Genomic DNA, 6532 nt, shown 5'->3' on the forward strand with positions numbered 1-6532 from the left:
GCCAAATGAATAGTCATCAGTAACTTTTCCAGACTCTTGCAACTTCCTTTTCTGGTTTAACTCCCTTTCATAGGTCAGGAGTCTACCATGGAGTTGGGTCAGGGTCAGATCTTTGAACTCAGCTGAATTCCTGGTGACAAAAGCAATTGTGTCCCGTTTTTCGGGCAATGATCTAAGGAACCTGCTATTTTGAGTTGCATTTGAAAATGTAACTTTAACAAGTCTTAGTTCACTGATGAGACAACTGAAACGTTCAAATTGTTGGGTTAGTGACTCCCCTTTGATGTGACAAAATGTTTCATATTTGCTGATTGATGTGTGCGAGGTGTTATATATATTAGGTGTATATTTTAAGCCCTTTTTACACTTTTAGTCAAGTTTTAAATTTATAAAACACGATATTTACTAACACTAAACACACATATGGGCAAGTGCAACCATCGTGGACGTAGTATAGTGTTAGTAAGATACCGAGGTCATCCAAGGACACAAGAGCTTTTAGTACCGGTTTATCCTCAACGTCTAATCAAATCAAAATGTTAGAAAAAGATTTTAAACTAAGAAAATAAAACTAACTAAAATGCTGAAAATAAAATAAAAATAAAAACAGATAGTCAAGATTAATCACTTGGATCCGACTCGTGTGTAGTGTAACCTTTGATTATTTTCGCACTTTTGCAATTGTTTAAGAGATTATCTTAGTTATTGTAGTAGGCCTCTCTTTTGAAGGTGACGTTACCCTCAACCCAGTAGTTTGAGTCAGCAAGGATACAATCCTAAAGGGTCGGATTATTGAAAGATAATTAATTAAGTTATTAATGCATAATGTGGAAGGCCCCTCTTTTGAAGGCGACGTTACCCTCGGCTAAGTAGTCTGAGTCAGCAGAGATACAGTCCTAAGTAGCCGGGTTAAAGTTTTAATAGTAGTTTAACTTATGAGGGGATCAAAGAGTTTGGACCCCCGCCATCCAATACCTTTGGGTATTGAAGGAGGTCCTACTAAATTTTACCCAGGTCCTTTGCGGGATCTATACACTGAACACTGGCAAGACTCTTACCAAACCGTTCCCTTAACCCCCGACCAGGTAGCCAACATACCTCCATATAGACCGTGGAGATATGAATGGTGAAAATCTTTTATTTTATATATACAGTAAAATAATGCCAAGACACCACGGACAAACGATAAGGAAGAATCACCTTCAACATAAGAAACTAGTAATTAACGTCATTAATACAAAACCAATTAAAAAGTGCAAAAGATTAAAAATAAAAAGTATTACACTAAACACTTGTCTTCACCAAGTGATGTAAGAGACTTAGACAAACATGGCCTTTGATTGTCAAGAACTCTTACGATCAATCTTGGATCCCGAGACGACTCACACACTCTATGATGGACAATGGATGATGGTGGTGGATGATGGTGTTATGGTGGTGGTGGGTGAAGTGTGAAAGAGGTGGTGTGCCAAGGGATGAGTTGCAAGTGCTCCAAACACTCCTATTTATAGGCTGAACAGAAGCCTGGGCATGGCCCCGTGCCCGCTGGGCACGGCCCCGTGTCCGTCTGACACTCTCTCTCTCTTCATTAATTGTAATTCGCAATTAGAATAAATGCGCCTGCAGCAACTTGACCACGCCCCCGTGTCCGCTGGGCACGGCCCCGTGGTGGGCAATAGAAGCTTCTATAGGTTTGTCTTTTCTGCTGCTTCTTGGGCACGGCCCCGTGCTCGCTGAGCACGGGGCGTGTTCAGTCTTCTGGCTTCTCTGTTTTGCTTGGGGAGATGCTGTCGGGGGGTCGGGCATATCACTTTTGTTCCTTTTCTTGTATTTATGTTAGATTTTGCTGTCTTTTTGCTTCTTTTGCTATTTTGAGCTCATTTAATCCTGAAAATACAAAAGGAAGACAAAAGCATACTTTTTCCAACATTAGTACTAAAAAGGGTTAGTTTTAAGCCACAATTGATGTAATTTATATGTTGCATTTTGTGCATATCAAATACCCCCACACTTGAATCTTTGCTTGTGCTCAAGCAAAATTCTTTATAATGTGGCTTTATTCACTCCCAAATGGAATGGGTAGAAGAGAAGGTTTTTGGGCTTGTTATAGAGTGTCGGGAATTCCAAGATTATTTAGGTTTTATTTTTATTTATTTACAATCCTATTCGTCATGATTTATTAAAAACATTTCATAAGAAAAAGTATTTATTAGGGCATAACATACCTTTTTAAAATTCCATTTATATACAAGTTCACATACCACACAGGGGAATCACTCCACACTCGGCCGAAGGTGTATTTTTAGTGAATCACTCGAGAGCGGCATGGAACTTACTCCTACCATAAGCTTGCCAAGCAATCAATCCTCCTCCTTTTTAACTATATACCTTTGTAAATATCAAGAGGACTTTTTGGGTGAAGGGTTAGGCTTGGGCTAAAAGTGGGTGGTTGGGTTAGTGGTTAGTATAAAAGGCGAAAGGCGTAACAAACGTCGGTTTTTTGAAAGACTTTTTTATTTTTCACATTTTTATTTTATTTTGATGAACCACTTGTTTCAAACAAGGTTATTTTTGATGAACTTATTTTTTTATTTGGTTTCATCAAAATATATAATTTTTTTTTAATAGAGTCATTAGAAAACCGAACGTTGTTACTAAAATAAAGGGTTAAAAAAAAGTTTAGGTGGGTAAAAAGGGTGATGGTTTTGGGTTAAGAAATGAAAAGGTTTAGGCTCAAAGGGGTTAACTAGGGGGATTTTGGGTAGGTGGTAAAAAAAATTGAAAAATAATGATGAAGAAAGAAAAAGGTTAGTCCTAATGCCTCCATCATTTACTTACTCGGTTTTAGGTTGGTAAGGACAGGGAATGTATTGTTGTGGCAAGTTCTAGAGACGTACGAACCAAGCGGCTATTCACACAAGAAACGAAAAATGAGCATTTAGTGTAAAGATATATATTCGTATGCTCGTTAAAGGCTCAAAACTCACTTTTGTAGGAAAAGGGTTTTTTATGTGATCAAGTATATATAATCAAATTTTAACTAAGTTTGCAATGCCTTTTCATAATTTTCTTATGTTGGTTCTTTTTATTACGACGCTATCGGTTGTAAATTTGTAAAAATATAACCTTGTTAAGACTTGAATTCCCAACTTAAACTTAGACAAGTAAAAAAATGAAAATTTTTGGAAAAAATTTGGGGTGATTAGCGGTTCCAATAGAGTTTTGTGTAAGGCTTGTTATTAGGACTTGCAAAATTCAAGGTTTTAACATCCCCCCCCCCCACACCTAAATTACACATTGTCCTCAATGTGTCTCAAAAATAAGTTTTTAGGTTGATTGAATGTGTAAAATGGTGTTAGAAGCAAAACTTTATGTTACTGGCAGTCTGGACACGGCCCCGTGGGAACCGGGCACGGCCCCGTGTTCAGGTGCCAGCGACAAAAATTAAAGAAAAAGGTACAGAAGCCTGGACACGGGGGCGTGTTCAGCGAACACGGCCCGTGTCCAGTTACCTGAACTGGGCAATTTTCTGCAGGGTGTGCAGCACGGGGCCGTGTTGGGCGGACACGGCCCGTGCTAAACTTGCTGTAATGAAGGAATTGTTGTCTGGCGGTCCTGTTTTCGTGCATGGGGCTATGTTTCTTGGTTCCCTTGTTATCCTTTACCACCATGAGTGTGTTTTATTTCTTCAAATTAAAACTAAAAGATTAAACTAAACTAAGGATAGTTCCGCGGAACGCCTCCGTGGTGCGCCACATTTATAAGGGTCCTTGGCTAGACCCAATGTGAGGTTATATGTTTTCCGAGCGGGATGTTTTGCATCCCATGTTGCACCGTCGGAGAGCATCATCCAAACTCGAATCAATAACCTTCATGTAATTGACTGGGTCATCGTCCTCTATTCTCTTCCCAACCCCGAACTTTGCTTCCTTATCCCCATATTTTAAAGTGAGTGTTCCGTCATTCATGTCTACTACTGCTTGTGCGGTGGCTAGAAATGGCCTCCCTAGTATGAGGGGGACTTCGGTGTCTTCTTCCATATCAAGTATGACGAAGTCGGCCGGGTAGACGAAATTGTCGACTTTGACTAGTAGATTTCCAGCAACACCTTGCGGGAATTTGACGGATCGATCAGCAAGTTGTATACTCATCTTTGTAGGACTCGTTTTTCCTAAGCCGAGTTTTTTGAACATTGATGCGGGCATGAGGTTAATGCTAGCCCCAAGGTCAGCTAGTGCATTACGAATGGGGGAGTCCCCAATCGAGCAAGGAATTGTGAAGCTTCCGGGATCAATCTTATTTTGGGGGAGTCTGTTCAGCACGAGGGCGGAGCACACTTCGCCTAAGTTAACTAATTGCAATGATTCAATTTTCCGTTTATGAGTGAGGAAGTGCCTCATGAATTTTGAGTATTTAGGCATTTGGGTTAGGACGTCAATGAAAGGAATGTTGACATGCAATTGTTTTAGTAGACTTTCGAATTTTGCGAATTGCTCATTGGTCTTTTGACGGATTAACCTACCGGGGTACGGAACCGGAGGAGCCTTGGTGGGCTCTGGTGATGGAGGAGAAACCTTCTCTTGTTGGGGCGGTGTTGCGATCTCCTCTGTAGGCGGTGGTCCTTCTGCGGGACCCACGGTACGGTTCCGTAGCATTATGAGATGAACTTGCGCCTTTGGGTTTGTTTCGGTATTACTTGGTAGCGCGCCTTGCGGTCTCTCGGAGAAATTTTGGGCTAGTTGATTTATTTGTTTTTCGATGTTTTGTATACTAGCTTGTTGATTTCTAAAATTTGATTCTAATTGTAGAAACCTATCCGAGTTTTTCTTTTCAGTGTCGGAGATGAGGCGAGATATAGTATCTTCAAGCCTTTCTCGTCCACCTTGTTGTTGAGGGAAATTTTGTGACTCATTTCTTGGTTGTTGAAAGTTTGTTCGTTGATTTAGGCTTTGTTGGTTACTACTATTGTCGGATTCTCTCCAACCAAGGTTAGGGTGGTTATGCCATCCTTGGTTGTAGGTGCCCGTTGGAGGACTCGACGGCCTAGGTCTATTATCAATGTAGTTTATCGATTCTGGTTGATCGTCTGTTTCTTTCATACAACTCCAATTTTCATGTGGCCCACCACACCCTTCACAAGCAATAACCGAGACCGTTTTTGCCATTTCTAACTTTTTAATTTTTGAAAAAAAGGGCCTCGATTTGGGCTTGTAAAGAAGTGCTTTCATCAACCTTATGGGCGCCCGGGGCAATAGATTTATTACCTCGGGGAGTGTGCCATTGAAAATTGTTTTGAGCAATTTCCTCAATTTGATTGTATATTTCATGTGGGCGGCGGTTACTTAAAAGTCCCCTGGAGCTAGAGTCAAGTGTTTGTCTTGTGTGTGGCAACAACCCATTATAGAAAGTGGATACTTGTTGCCATATCGCAAGACCGTGATGAGGACACTTTCGCAATAGCTCCTTGAACCTTTCCGAAGTTTCATATAAGGATTCCCCGTCCTCTTGTGAATATGTATTAATTTCAGTCATTAATTTAGTCGTTTTAGCGGGAGGGAAATACTTATATAGAAATTTTTGGGCTAGTTCATCCCAGATGTTTACCGATCCAACTGGGAGGGCGTTGAGCCAAGCTTTTGCTCGGTCTTTTAGTGAAAAAGGAAACATTCGGAGGTGGATGGCATCATTTGATGCTCCATTGATCCGAAAGGTATCACATATTTCTAAGAAATTAGTAATATGTAGATGGGGATCCTCATCCGCAAGCCCATGGAAGGTTGCGGAGTTTTGAAGCATTTGTATCAAATGTGGCCGAAGTTCGGAGTTATTGGCTTCGACATTCGGTGCATTGATTGCGGCGCCGAGATTACCTACGGTGGGTCGTAGATAATCCATGAGGGTACGTTGGTCCGCCATTGGAAGTGGTTCCCCCGAAACTTTCTCTTGGTTTTTAGCTTTAAGTCTTTTTCTGAGAAAGCGTTCGGGTTCTTCTAAAGGTTCTTTTATGTCTTTATTAGAACTGGAGCTCATACACTACGTAGAGGTGGCGTCTGGTTCCAAGTCCTGCAACAAAAACAAAAAAGAATGTTGGTCAGAAAGTTCACCACGGCCCCGTGCTCAGTGAACACGGCCCGTGGTTGGAGTTACAGTGATTGTTTTCCGGATCCCTATTACTGGAAAGTTGGACACGGCCCCGTGTTGCACCGACACGGCCCCGTGGTCAGCCTTCTGTAACTCGGAAAATTAAAAACTGCCAGTAACACTGCTGGGCACGGCCCGTGCTGAGCTCTGCAGAAGCGGAAAATTTTAAGAAAATCCTAAAAATAAAAAGAAAATAAAAAAATGATTAGGCCGTTGATTCCTAACTTTCTTAAAATCCTTGTGTCCCCGGCAACGACGCCAAAAACTTGATGTGTGCGACGTGTTATATATATTAGGTGTATATTTTAAGCCCTTTTTACACTTTTAGTCAAGTTTTAAATTTATAAAACACGATATTTACTAACACTAAACACACATATGGGCAAGTACA

General features: G+C 40.9%; 1 non-coding gene across 1 annotated transcript; it reads left to right on the forward strand.

Moving 5' to 3' along the window:
- The first annotated feature begins 5431 nt into the window (after nucleotides 1-5431).
- Nucleotides 5432-5538, forward strand: LOC118492846. Its single transcript, XR_004894847.1, has one exon. It is a non-coding gene; the product is annotated as a small nucleolar RNA R71 (small nucleolar RNA).
- The last annotated feature ends 994 nt before the right edge of the window (nucleotides 5539-6532 follow it).

The sequence above is a fragment of the Helianthus annuus genome, chromosome 5 (genome assembly GCF_002127325.2).
Source record: "Helianthus annuus cultivar XRQ/B chromosome 5, HanXRQr2.0-SUNRISE, whole genome shotgun sequence".
NCBI lineage: Eukaryota > Viridiplantae > Streptophyta > Magnoliopsida > Asterales > Asteraceae > Helianthus > Helianthus annuus.